The sequence below is a fragment of the Paramormyrops kingsleyae genome, chromosome 19 (assembly GCF_048594095.1).
Source record: "Paramormyrops kingsleyae isolate MSU_618 chromosome 19, PKINGS_0.4, whole genome shotgun sequence".
NCBI lineage: Eukaryota > Metazoa > Chordata > Actinopteri > Osteoglossiformes > Mormyridae > Paramormyrops > Paramormyrops kingsleyae.
In genome coordinates this window covers 19,988,087-20,000,777 of record NC_132815.1, presented here as the reverse complement: position 1 = coordinate 20,000,777, position 12,691 = coordinate 19,988,087, and the positions used below count along the sequence as shown (strand labels likewise).

General features: G+C 44.7%; 2 long non-coding RNA genes across 3 annotated transcripts; both read left to right on the top strand.

Annotated features, from left to right (window-relative positions):
• The first annotated feature begins 634 nt into the window (after nucleotides 1-634).
• On the top strand, nucleotides 635-2,296 carry LOC140581180 (uncharacterized). Its single transcript, XR_011984248.1, has 3 exons — nucleotides 635-1,594; nucleotides 1,895-2,090; nucleotides 2,224-2,296. It is a non-coding gene; the product is annotated as an uncharacterized lncRNA (long non-coding RNA).
• A 4,194-nt stretch (nucleotides 2,297-6,490) lies between these two features.
• LOC111841754 (uncharacterized) lies at nucleotides 6,491-11,018 on the top strand. 2 transcript variants are annotated; one of them, XR_002837748.2, is made up of 5 exons: nucleotides 6,491-6,559; nucleotides 6,752-6,897; nucleotides 7,088-7,182; nucleotides 9,917-10,029; nucleotides 10,734-11,018. It is a non-coding gene; the product is annotated as an uncharacterized lncRNA (long non-coding RNA). The 2 variants fall into 2 exon arrangements; XR_002837749.2 differs by lacking the exon at nucleotides 9,917-10,029.
• The last annotated feature ends 1,673 nt before the right edge of the window (nucleotides 11,019-12,691 follow it).

The window sequence follows — 12,691 nt, the reverse complement described above, 5'->3', positions numbered from 1 at the left end:
AATTTAGCTACGTCATGCTCTGTCATATTGTTAGCTAGTCCCACCAAAAATGGAAATTTTCCATTTGCACAGGTGCATTAGAGTGCTTCCCTTCGCATATTCCATCATGCTCTCCTTTGAGACATATGCACACGCGTGTGAGATGAGAGCGAAGCATGGTGGTCAGAAACCAGGGTCAGCTGTTTATCTGGCATACCTGGAGCATGTCAGGGCTTTAAGGGCCACACTCCGGGGCCCAGTGGCAGTGTGGCTATTCTGCCGAGACCGGGATTCATCCATTAACACAGCTCTGGGACGCCAGGTGGACTTATAGCACTCCCTGTTAAGTGCTGATTCATTTCTGTTTATTTGCTATTTTCTGGGTAAAATAAGTGAATTTCCACAAAAAAAAAGATCATTATGATTTCAACATCCATTTGTCATACATAACCTAAGCTCCAGCTTTCATTTGGTATAAGGTAAAAATTACATTTCAGATGATAAATTGGATATATGTTATGACCATAACTTTGTTTTTAAAAAAGAAGAAGGATGAAGTCATGAACAACCATGGGAGTGCTTAGGATTCACCTCGTCAAATAGATTCACAGTATGTTACAATGTCTTGCTTGCATTGGTAAAATTCTATGAGCGATTTAGGTTGTCACGCAGAACGGATCAATATTCGCCTGGCTGGCATGCACAGTGCTGCCGACTGTTTCTCTGCACTTCTTCCGTGCTGAAGGGTATCCATCCCCCAAAACCACTCAATAAAACTCGGCACCAGACAATTTGTTGCGACAGGTAAGAATATAAACGCTAAACTGACAATCAATTTGGTGTGAAATTGTCTCGCGCGTACAATTTATCTATGGTCTTGATTTCAGGTTCTATTTGTGAAGGCGTCCTTCAGCAGGACCTCGCATCTGTCTTAATCAATGAAAGCGATTGCCGGGGGCTCCAGGCTGCCTGGCCGAGGCCCCCGGCCTGACAGACTGCCAGCTGGTATTACTGCACAGCCACGGAACTTACCAGAACCCTGGGCTCAGCGGTACGCTGTTTGCAGAGAAAACATCAGAAGAGCTTCGATTGCGATCAGGGTCGGATCCTCCTCCTCGAACACGCAATTAAAGGAAACTACAATGTTATCTGCCCCCGTGAAAGCAGAAAGCCGATTGATGAATCTGCGGGGGGGCGTCCTTAGCGGAGAGGCAAGTGGAGGAGCAGGGGGCAGTAGGATGATGTTGAGATTAGCACACCGTGTGGACATGAAAGTATCTGCAGACTTAACATCAACAGAAGGAAGCTGTTGTCTTTGCTCCTTTACGTCATGTTTTTATTGTCCGGTAAAAGGCTGTTGGTAATTTATTGACTTTGATTTCTTATGTGAGTAATTGAATTGGCACACATTACAGTCCCCCACTATTCTCAAAGTATAAAAAGGTGGGGCCATTTCCGAGGCCCAATGCCGCAAATACTTCAGCTGCTCGGCCACCTAATGGCATCTGCTCCCACCCTAATGCCACCTGATGCCCAATTAGGAGACAAACTTTGACAGAGAACTGCCAGTTCTGCAGAATCCATTCGACTTCAGGAACGGCGAAAGGTTCCCAAGGTGCGTATAAAACTTGATTCATGAACGTGGACCAGAAATCAGTTAAATTGATTTTGACTTCAGAGCATTTACAATAAGTAATGGGGTGGTGCAGAGGAATCAGGAATGAAAGGCTCTCAGAGTTCAATATTTGATTAAAAATATTTAACCCGCTAATGTGATGGCACTGCTACATGCGATGGGCGTGAAATGGATTTCTGCATGTTTGGAGAGTTCCCCTCCCCCTCCCACAATGACTGGACCTGTTGCTGAGCCGGTGGCAAGGAAGCAGATTCACGGCGACAAAAGTCCTCTTGTTAGGCTCGGTGTCCCTCCATGTGGTCATCGGTTTGCGGGAACCCCTCCTAGCATTGGCGGAGGAGGTGCGCAGGAGGTGGGCAGGAGACAGATGGTCTGAACACAGGCTTTGGGGATCCACGCAGTTACAGGATCACAGAGGCCTCATTACCGAGAGCCGTGTCCTGCTTATGCCGGCTCATTCCACTCCAGGGGAAAGGTAAGCCAATCAGAAACGGGGCACGGTGATGGTATTTTTACAGCCGTGGGCCTCCAGATGCTGCTCAATCAGGTTAAGGACAGTTGCCTTGGGAGGTCTGATTTGCGCTCCTCGTGGTCTGTGTCTTGGCTAGACGAGAAAACAGGGCAGCGATGCGGAGAGTTTCACCCCCGCCGCAACCAGCAGAATGGCACTGTCCCTTCCAAGTACGTCCCACCGAAACGCTGCGGCTGTTTTGCTTGCCTACCCAGCGCTGTGTCTTTCCATGACAGCTCTGTGTTCAGCCCTGAGACTCATGAGAACATCAATTTCTGTCTCTCCCAGCAGCCCACTGCACCCCCCCCCCTTTTCCTCTCCTTTGCAGAGTTTTAATTTCGCCTTCATCAAAGATTCATCTCCCGCCAGGCTGTGGCATTGGTGTTGCGTCGACGGCCTGTTCATCTCCTCGGGGGGAACGTCGCCCCGGTAACAAATTGACCGCCTCGCACCCGAGGGGGATGTGTAAGGATTATGAAGCCATTCAGCAAATGGTTAAACGTGCCTGCAAGCTTTGCAGCACCATTTACCACAATTTAAAATAGCAATCGGACTTACAGAGTAATATATGCATGCACGTATATATGTATTATTCATGTTGACATATCTACATGTATTCAGCCAAAGAAGAGTAACATGGATTTGCATCGTAGGTTTTCACAACACATTTCATTTGTATGTATGTATCATATGTCTGCCTGTTTTATACTGTATCTAATCAGTGATTCAGCTTCAGGTGTGGAACAATTAATCAACCTAACAGGAGAAGGCATTGACTAATATGCATGCAGCTGATTTCAAAAGTAATTGATAACCAGCTAGAAGAATTGTTTCAAAATGAAAAAGGCCGGATTGCTTCCGAGAAAAATGAAAACACAAAAGTTGAATTCATAAGTACTAGAAGGTATGAAATGGATATTAAGTGGAAATCCAGGCCTAATCCACTGGAAAGACGATGCATGTAAATGTATTTGAATTTATGTTTAATTTTGGCAGTAAATGGACAAAGTGTACACTTGATCAGAATCGGGTTGTAGTGTACACTATGACTAAATCAATTCTAAAATTAAAACAAATATGCTTTCTTCCCCTTACAATAACTCATGTCAACCTATCCTTCAAAAAGTAGACATCTTCAAACCTTATAAATGCAACATCAGGATTCATGGATTTTGGTGGTCCATTTTGGTGGGGGGCGGTAATAAATGACCTTGTCTCAAAGGAAAATGTCATTACTCTAATAGGCATTCATACCTCTCTATGCAACAACGCACCTTCTAATTCAGTCTGAATGACTACTGAAATGTCCTTTACTTTGCTTCACTGAATACCTATTGAATCTATGAGAATTCAAGATATTTGGTGAACTGTAGTCCAATTAGAGTACTACATCCAATAGGGCAGAAAAAAATAGTTGCTTAGCAACTGATGGTCCATTTAACACGTGTCACCTGTTGCACCACTGAGTTTGTTGGGTATTCTGAAGAAAACAAGAAACTGTTCAAATTCTGGCCAACAGAGTTGTATGTTATACTTGTCAGGTGATATATTCTCCAGGAACATCATTTGACTCTGTCAGTCACAATATAATTTTGTTAAAATTATCCGGGTTTAATTCTGCAAATGCAATTACATGGATGGAGTCACACAGATGACACTATTTCATGCTTAGACTAGACAACAAGCTCACGACAAACTTTCAGGGGCAGCGGATTACAGGAATAACCCTCGCTCGCATATTCATGGCTCATTTCAAATGTAAAATTGTTTGTACCTACTTCTCTGTAAATAATGATGATATTACGTAATATCAGACATAATCCTTAAAACATAATCCTTAAATCGGGGAAAGGATTATATTAGTGACACACGTTAAATATCATTGACTCATTACTGACTTAAATATTCCCATTTAAAAAGGTTTTAGCATATTCACCCATACCCTGAATATCACATTTACAAGAAATTAATTTTAAGCACGTTGTTCTGAACTCTATATTCACCTAATAATATCTTCAGACTGCTCTTCCTGTATGACAACCTAAATTCCAATTAGGATAAGTACACTGAGCCCATTACAAACACCAAAAAATACGTGTATAATTTAACACGTTATATTACTGTAATTAATTTTATGAATATGTACCAAACACTGTGTCTTGCTCATTTTCCATCTAAAACAGATAATTTGATCTGTGCTACACAAGCAGAAAAATGCCAATATGGGCTGTACCTGCATTGTCTCCGGCACATTATGGGTTAAGCTGAAGCTTGACAATCAATGCAGGTAATCTTCAGCAGCCGCTTTAATACAGTACAGTACCTTCAGTAAGTGGGCCTTGTGTTGGACTGATTATTTCATTGACCGAGAATGAAATCCGAAGATTGATTTACTCTTTAGATAATTTGCTGTGTCACTGTACCAGTGTATTAGTGCTGCTGGTAATGGACTGTATTTTTACGTACAGATATATGTTGATATATGATTTATTTTTCTCGATTTCCATAAAGGCTGATTTATGCAAGGATAAGGAGATGATTAACACTGTTGCTTCCACATTCATTTAGCACCCGCTAATTCTCTGTACACAGCGGCGTTCAGCTTCAGGAACACAACGTTAGCCACATGGCTAACTGCAGAGATGATTCTTTCATGCAGAGGTTAAGGAGAGCAGACAGTGGTGGGAGAGGCGTATGTGCTGCAGAAGAACCAGGGAGGCTGGTCACTGTCTGTGCTGAGGGTCTCTAGGTACGGACATGCTGAGTCTTGTTTGACATGGTACTTTAAACCCCAACCTTTAATTAGCTCCCAGCCATCTCTGTCTCCTGATCTAAATGGGAAAGTCTCAAAGAATTACTCGCTTTAAATTCTTTAAGGGTCTCATGCGGTGGTCTACGATTTTGTTAGCGTCGTCTCCAAGCCCACTGAAGCTTGCAGATTGAAACCAGGCCTATCTGTTTCCATCATCCAACAGGAGGACAGAGAGCATCATTAGAAAAAAGAAAAAAGAGATACTAAAGGCACTTAAAAGACAAGACGACGTGTAATTTCAAAGAAACGATGATATTATAGCATAATTAAAGTTTCCATATTGCAAATAATTCCTTGCATTCATACACCCCGCAGAGCATAAGGGCTTCGGGGGAAAAGAGAAATAAAAATAAAAACAAGCATGGCAGTGTAGACAAGAATGTCAGGCCAGCTAATTTCTGCGACGAGAGAGATGCGTAGCCATGCCAAATCGGAGCGGGAAAGGTGCGCCGCGTTTACCGGAACAAAGAGGCGAGGGGATGGGGCGGGCAGCTTCAGGGACAAGGCTCCGGAGTGCCGAGGGATACCAAATACAGTTCATCCTCTTTTTTTAATGCTCAATGAAGCTTTATCATACAGTATCTGACTAATTAAGTAGGACTGTATCTCCCACATTTCTGACCTACTTTTAGCAAATTTAACTGATTTCAGAAGCATTTAAATATCATTTAGGGCCTGATGGTGACTAGCGCGACAAGGAGAATAGCTATCAATCTGATGATATCATTATCATAATGCTTCGCTGCACGCGGAGCAACAACAAGGCGGCGCTGATTTTGAGCCACAGCGTGAAAACGGGCCATCCTCTCCGTCCTCCAGCAGCAGTACTTAAGCTAAGCAACTGCAAGGCTAAATGCAGATGTTATAAAGTGACACACGAAGAGGAAGCAGATTCCTGCTAAGGAAATGATCACTTAAGTATTTTAATATATAATAACTGTTGTTGTGTGCAATGCTAGACTATAGCAGATGCTAAGTCTTTCTTCTTTGTGGTCCTTGCAGGGGCCTGCAATTTAGGCATGCTTCTTAATCGTTCCTCTTAAAAGCATTTGGAAAAGTGTAATTCAAGATCACTTTTTAAAGCACAAGCAGTAATTTATTGCCCTAATTTATCTCAGCGGTATTAATTTTAGGGTAGACTGGCTCTTTCCGGAAGCATCTGCAAACAGTGACAATTTAAAATTGCTCCTGAGTGGCCGTGCCGACGGGAAATGCACAGGCATTGTCCTCGCCCCCCCCGCCCAGCATTCTTAGCGGGAGACAGTGGTCTCCGAGTAGCGGGGGCACACGGCGACACCCCAGCGATGGAGCACTGGGTGTAAATCGCTCATATCGCAGACATTTGGCAGTGCCATTAGGTGCATTTAATCGGATCCGTTGCCCTAAAGATTCATTAATAAATCTCACTGGAAGTGTTTGTACATCACTCAGGCAGTGTGATTTATCAGAGTGACGGAATTCTTAGGCAGCTAATGCAGGCAAACGAAGGAGCCAGCGCTCTCCAGTGTGAGGTGGACCTAGATGACAGTGTCAGCTTGGGGGTGGGGGGGGGGGGGCTGAACACAGAAGCTGGAACACTGGCAGCTGCACCTTATGCTACTCGGCAGAATTGTCACCCCTGGTAAGTTAAGAAGCCCAAACTTGCACCACATGTCTTTTTTCCCCATTTGCTTCCTTCGTTTCATTTTGTCTATCAATCTAATCATTGCTTGAAATATAAATGTGTTTCTTTTTCACTCCGGAGGGGAGTTTCTTTTCATCGGGAAGTGCTTCTTTGCTAAAGCATGCCTATCCTTCCTTCATATTTCTATAGCCTCTTCTCCCATCCGGGCTGGTGATCAGTCTGGAGTTTGTCAGAGAACGTCCTCGGCGTGAGGCAGGGGACGCCTTCAACAGGATGCCAGTCCTCCGCAATTATTAATTTGTGCAACTAGTGGAAGAGCGGCAGCAGTGCCAAAGGTAATTGGGCCCATCGTCATTGCTGGCTTAATGTACTAGCATGTTTTTTAATGAAGACACCTTGTGCAGACTAGCCATTAGGCAGAAGGTCCCACAACAGTGAACACTGGGAGAGTTACTGCTGTTACTTTAAGGCGCTGATTCCCAACCCGGGGACCCTCACATGGTCCACATTTTTGCTCCCTCCCAGACAGTCCACAATTTTGGTAGGGAGCTGGGAGGATGCAATACCATGAACTGACTGGAGGGGTCTCCAACGACAGGATTGGGAAAGACGGCTCTAAGGTAAGAGGAGGAAAAGCCTGGGATGTAATGATGCTGTTTGTTGTGGCTCATATTCCCTGGCATGACTCACGGTGTCTTATTGGTCTCATGCATCATCATTTAATCTGAATATATCCAAACACCAGTCTGCAGAGTGGGCAGCACTGGGCCCATCCCATCCTATCCCGTCGGGCTACGCCATTGGATGCTGCTAAGAGAATATGCAAATTTAAATCGTGGCTCATGACTACAGCCACCAATAGGGCAATAATATACTCATGTATTCAGAGCAGTTTTGATAAAGTACTGTCCATTATATATGTTTGAATATAGGCCCACATACCTGGTATACTGTCTGAATGAATCACTCAGTTTCTCAATATTAATGGTCACTGTGACCCCCACCAGAAAGAACCACATGGAAATGGTGTTTTACAGTGTAATTGTGTAGTAGTTCTGAAACTGGAGGGGGTGTTAATTTTAGTGCTATTGGTAGATGGTAGCGCGATGCTTAAGTGCCCAAGAACTCCCAAAAAAGCCTGCCGTTGTACCCTTGAGCATGAATTGCTTCAGTAAAGTATCCAGCTGTCTAAATCAATACATGTAAAAAAGATATGCATGTTGATTGGATAAAAGCTTTTCTAAGCATGTAAATAATAACTGTAGCTCCCTTCACATAACATTCTTGAAGTAGGTATTAATCAGTGCCCTATCACTGTCTGCTATCAATCACTAAGAGCTGAAAAGAGCCAGGTGCACTCATCAATAATTTAAAGGAATTCGGAATGGAAAAGTTCACAAGCTGCTCTTCTCGATACGTTGCGTAATTATGGGATGCCAAATAATTTAGCACCCAGACCCCGAGTGACTCTGGCCTAAGAGGCTCTGCCGGAGACACCGTCAGCAGGGGAAAAAAACTCGCCTCTTGATCTGACAGCCCTGGAGCGGGATGTGGTTTTGGAGACAGGCTTGAGCAGCTTTCAGCACGGCGGACGGACTTTATTCGCCGCATTTATGGATATCTCACTCTGAAAGAGGGCAAAGCGCTCTGGCGGCTTGTGACGAGCAGAATCCCTTTATTGGTTTATTTGCGGGAGACGCTATCAGGCTCGAGCATCGACTCGGATCTCCCAGCCCACTCCAGAGGCAACTTTATGGGTCCTTCACCTAGGCCATGAATGCACTTCACAGATGGGGCCTCCAGGTCCGCCACAAGCATTCAGAGATTTGGGCTTGGCTCATGACGAGAGGAACAAAAGGGAAAATTCATATGTTCTAACGGTTTGCCAGTAGCAAAGTCTCCTTCATCTCGGAGCCAGCTTTGATGCGAATAATCGAATGCGTTGGCTGCCATTCAGCACACGGTGATAGCGGGATGCTGCCAGCGCCAAGCAACCCGTAACATGGCAACGCCTGAGTTTGGAAATCAAATGATCTGATTGAAGTTGGCTTTTCGTGCCTCTCCTGATAAATGCCACTTGCACACGACTTTGTGGTTCTAGAAGAAGATAGAGCGTGGGGAAGAGCGTGGGGGTAGTGCCCCGCCGCAGAACTCATAGCACAAGGTCACGGCATCTGTCAGCGATTTAGCCGTCCGTGCATAAGCGACCTTATGTCCGTTCAAGCGTGTCTCCTCAATTAAGCGCCACATTAAATCAAAAATCGTATTTACGCCCTTAATTGCGAAGAGGGCATGAGGAAGCTGCTCTGACCGCTGATAATGAAGCAGCTGTGTGACGGTGCCGGGGCTTCCAGAAAATCGATCATCCTGCCTACTGGCCTGGCTGCTGGTGCCCCATACACCGTATACGCCTTTGCCCTGTATGACCCAAAATAGCGTCGCGGTTGGGAGAACACTGGCACAGTGACAACACAATAGATAATGTATAACGAGAAATTTAACGTAAATTTCATCTTCGCATCATACTGTACATACTTCTGAAGTACATCAGTACTCCCTTGTCCCTGTTACAGTGTTAGAGTGTTAGAGTGTTACAGTGACTGGAGTTGATGAGGATCCGATCATCAACTTTTACCATCGCCACCACCCCTCCTCCCAGGTTTACAGCTTTTACACCCCCCGGAACCTCCAATACAATCCGATACAACCCAACGTACCCAAATACACCTCCTGGGTTGTGAGTGTGTGTGGAGTTTCCATGCTCTCGCTGCGTTTGTGGGGAAGACATATGATTAGTTAAATCAGTGCCTCTTAGTATATTCTCTTCAACAGTTTAGCATCTCATCCTAGGATTGCATCCAGGATCAAGTCAAGCCAATTTTACTCATAAAGCACTATTGCAGTTGACTAAAGTGCTGTACAATTAATAAAAAAATATACAGAAGTTAAATAAACACATTCAGAGCAGACAAAATCAAAACAAATACAAGAACAGTCTCAAGCTAGATTAAAAGCCAAGGATTACCGTAACTTTGTACCAGAACAGTACAGAAACTTATGCAAGATGGTTGGAAAGTACAATTATATGATTATAATGTTCAGAAAATACAAAGCATTGGTGAAGATGTTGAGCATTTACTTGACTGTAGGCAATAATTGTGCAAGGATAATGAATTAGGGTCCTTTTGACCGCTATGAGCTTTGGTTATAATGTTCTCTCCCTGCTCTGAGTCGTAGTTTCTGGTTGTGGATCTGATGGCGCAGGAGCCTGTCTCCACGTCCCAAAGGAAAATCAGACACCCCCCCCCCCCAGCCCACTGCAGCCCAGCCCAGTGCTTTCTTTACACACTGCAGGTCACACTACGCAATCCAGGACATCTGGTGCCAGCTGGAGAATCAGTGCATCTGTCACTGGAGCCGACAGGCAGCCCGCGGGCACCTGACAGGGCTGTAGGAGGCGCTCACAGGTGTGCGGCGCCAAACTGAGCCAGCCGACGCAAAGTCCTCCTCATCACAGTGAGAACGTGACATATTTAGGGAGTCGATCACTGCAGGACTGCGCTTAGCATGTTACGCTTGGATGCTTTTGCTTGGGATGGATGTATAAACTTTCTTGAATGTTTCTAATATACCTACCGGAGTCAGCAAGAGAGGCACTCGCATCAATAATAATGACTTTTCTGAACGACATTAAAAGGGGCCTTTGTAAATTTGCCTGCCAGACTTCTTATTTTCATTATGTCTAATCAACCATTTCAGTTGCAAAGAAATATCTGAAAATGTTTTCTGCTCTCCCTCCCTTTGTTAAGAACTGTTATTTACATTGACGGCTGTATCGATATGTTATATCTTGGTTCATTATGGACTGAAGCAGCATGGATGAATCAGGCGCATCTATATGTAGAGCGAAGGCAATTTCATATTAGGCAAAGATAATAAATTATGGGGAAGGAAATGCACAACAGTGACTTGTCTGCGCTAACTCATGTAACCCCATGTAAGGGGAGGCATAGTCTCTCTCCTTCTGTTAACAGGAAAGAATAAATGCAAGTCCCTGGGCAATATGGAGGGTGGGCGCTTTCCAAGTTTAAATATGTTTCTGTGACCGATAAGTACTGTAAAACAGAAGGGAATTTTCTCTGGAATCACTTTCTACGCTATCTGTCCCCAGCCGTCGAAGACATGCATCGCCGCCCACCAACTACATTTCAAAAACCCCTTTGCGTGGAACCATGTCTTGGGCTGAACACGGGGCAGCGATGACAGAACCCCATGACTGACACCGAGGGGTCAATGCGGCGGAGGACCAAGCACCATTTTATACTTTGAGCAAACCATGTAAAAGTGTAAAAGTATCATAAAACACAAATTAAGGCAATGAGAAGTAACTGCCATTTTGATTTTGTGTCAAAGGAAGGACGAAGGGCTCTAAAGAAACCTATTTCCTTTCAATAAATCCGAGTTTACCTTCTGAACATCTTTATTTCTGGCTGTTTCTGGTTCATATTCAATCCTGGGGCAAAATGACAGACATATCTATCACCGATACACCTGCTTCACAGGCTTGTTTTGCTTCTGTTATTGGGCTTGTTTACAGCACAGTGAGGTTGGCTTAAGGGAGACATGGGGGGGGGGGGGGGGGGGCTCCCAGCTTGGTTCATTAAAGGGAATCCATGTAAATTTGATTTGTGACACATAACGCCCATATCCTGTTACGGATTGGACGATGAAAAATGTATCCGCCATCGTGTTTACACGTCTGCCGGGATGCAGTTGCGGCCCTGCTGGGGCAGGTCTTGGGTGTTTGTGTCAAATTGGCTTTGAAGGCTTCTCGAAGAGCTGGAGCTCTCTTGAAAACCACTTTCAAGAGCTTGGGGGAGGGGAGGGGGGAGCTCAGCCCAAGAGGTCCTCAAAATTTTAAAGGATGATCATTTTGATGCTTGCACAGCAATGCTTATCGGGCATATTTATTCAAAGAACTTACCCAGCATGCATTTTAAGTTTTATTTAGGCGGATGCTTATGAAGGAATTTGCATTAGGTACCTGGTTCAAGAGAGGCCCCCTCCTGGGACTTCATATATCTGACTTCCCACAATGCCATTCTCCCTCTTTGAACAGCAAAGACAAATACAACCAAGTCCATTATTAAAATGAACAGCAATTTATAGCTATTAATCCAGCTCGACATGTTTACTGACACAGTCTGGGTAAGGTTCTTTACTCCGAGGTTAAGAATGCCAGACTGTGAAATGGGGCACAGCAGCAAACTGTGGAAATACATAAACATCGCGAGGCCTTTGCTTTGACTGTCAGCCAGTTCCTTTAGCGCTACACAGTCTGCTTCCACAACCGAACAGGCTTCTACTTTCATTTTAATGTTGTATTTCTATGCCATAGCAGGGAGGATCGCTTTGCTCGCAAAACTGGGGAATCTGCTTTCTGCTATATGCCTCTGTATGATCTGGGCATGTAGCAGTGGTATTAGTCCAAAGTGAGGATTTCAAATACTGATCCTTCTTGAATGTCACCGAACCTCTGTGATGGACTGGTCTCCGGCCCATAGTCTCCCCAGGTACAAGCCCTTTGCTTCTTGGTAGAGGGTCAAGGCTCACTTACTGGATAAGATGTTATGGAAGATGGATGGATGGATGGGTGAGTGAACAGGTGGATGAATGAATGGACAGAAAAACAGACCTGCATGCCAGCATCCCTATGTCATTCCAAAGCAAAGTGTCCACATTTATTACGCTTTTTGCAAAGGTGCCGGTAATTCCCTTTACAATCAATGCTCCCCGTCTCTCAGAAATGAAGATCTCTGACAGGTTTTTACTTACACGCCAGCTTGATGAATGAAGGAAACATCGGCGATGTGAGGACAAACAGGCACGCTTTCCCCGCCGCCGAGATGATGAGGACGGCCTTGATCAGATTTATGGTTGTAATTTCATCCAGACGAGCTCATGTTCTCCATTTACATGCGGTCTATGGAGCCCTGCGGCCATTTGCATAATGTGAGCTCAAAGAGAAGGCATGTGCCGCTTGGCTAGAACGTCGTAGCACCGGCAGTGGCATCCAGTGAAAGCACAGCTACTGAGGAACCTTCATAGGGACCGGGAGACGCCTTTAAC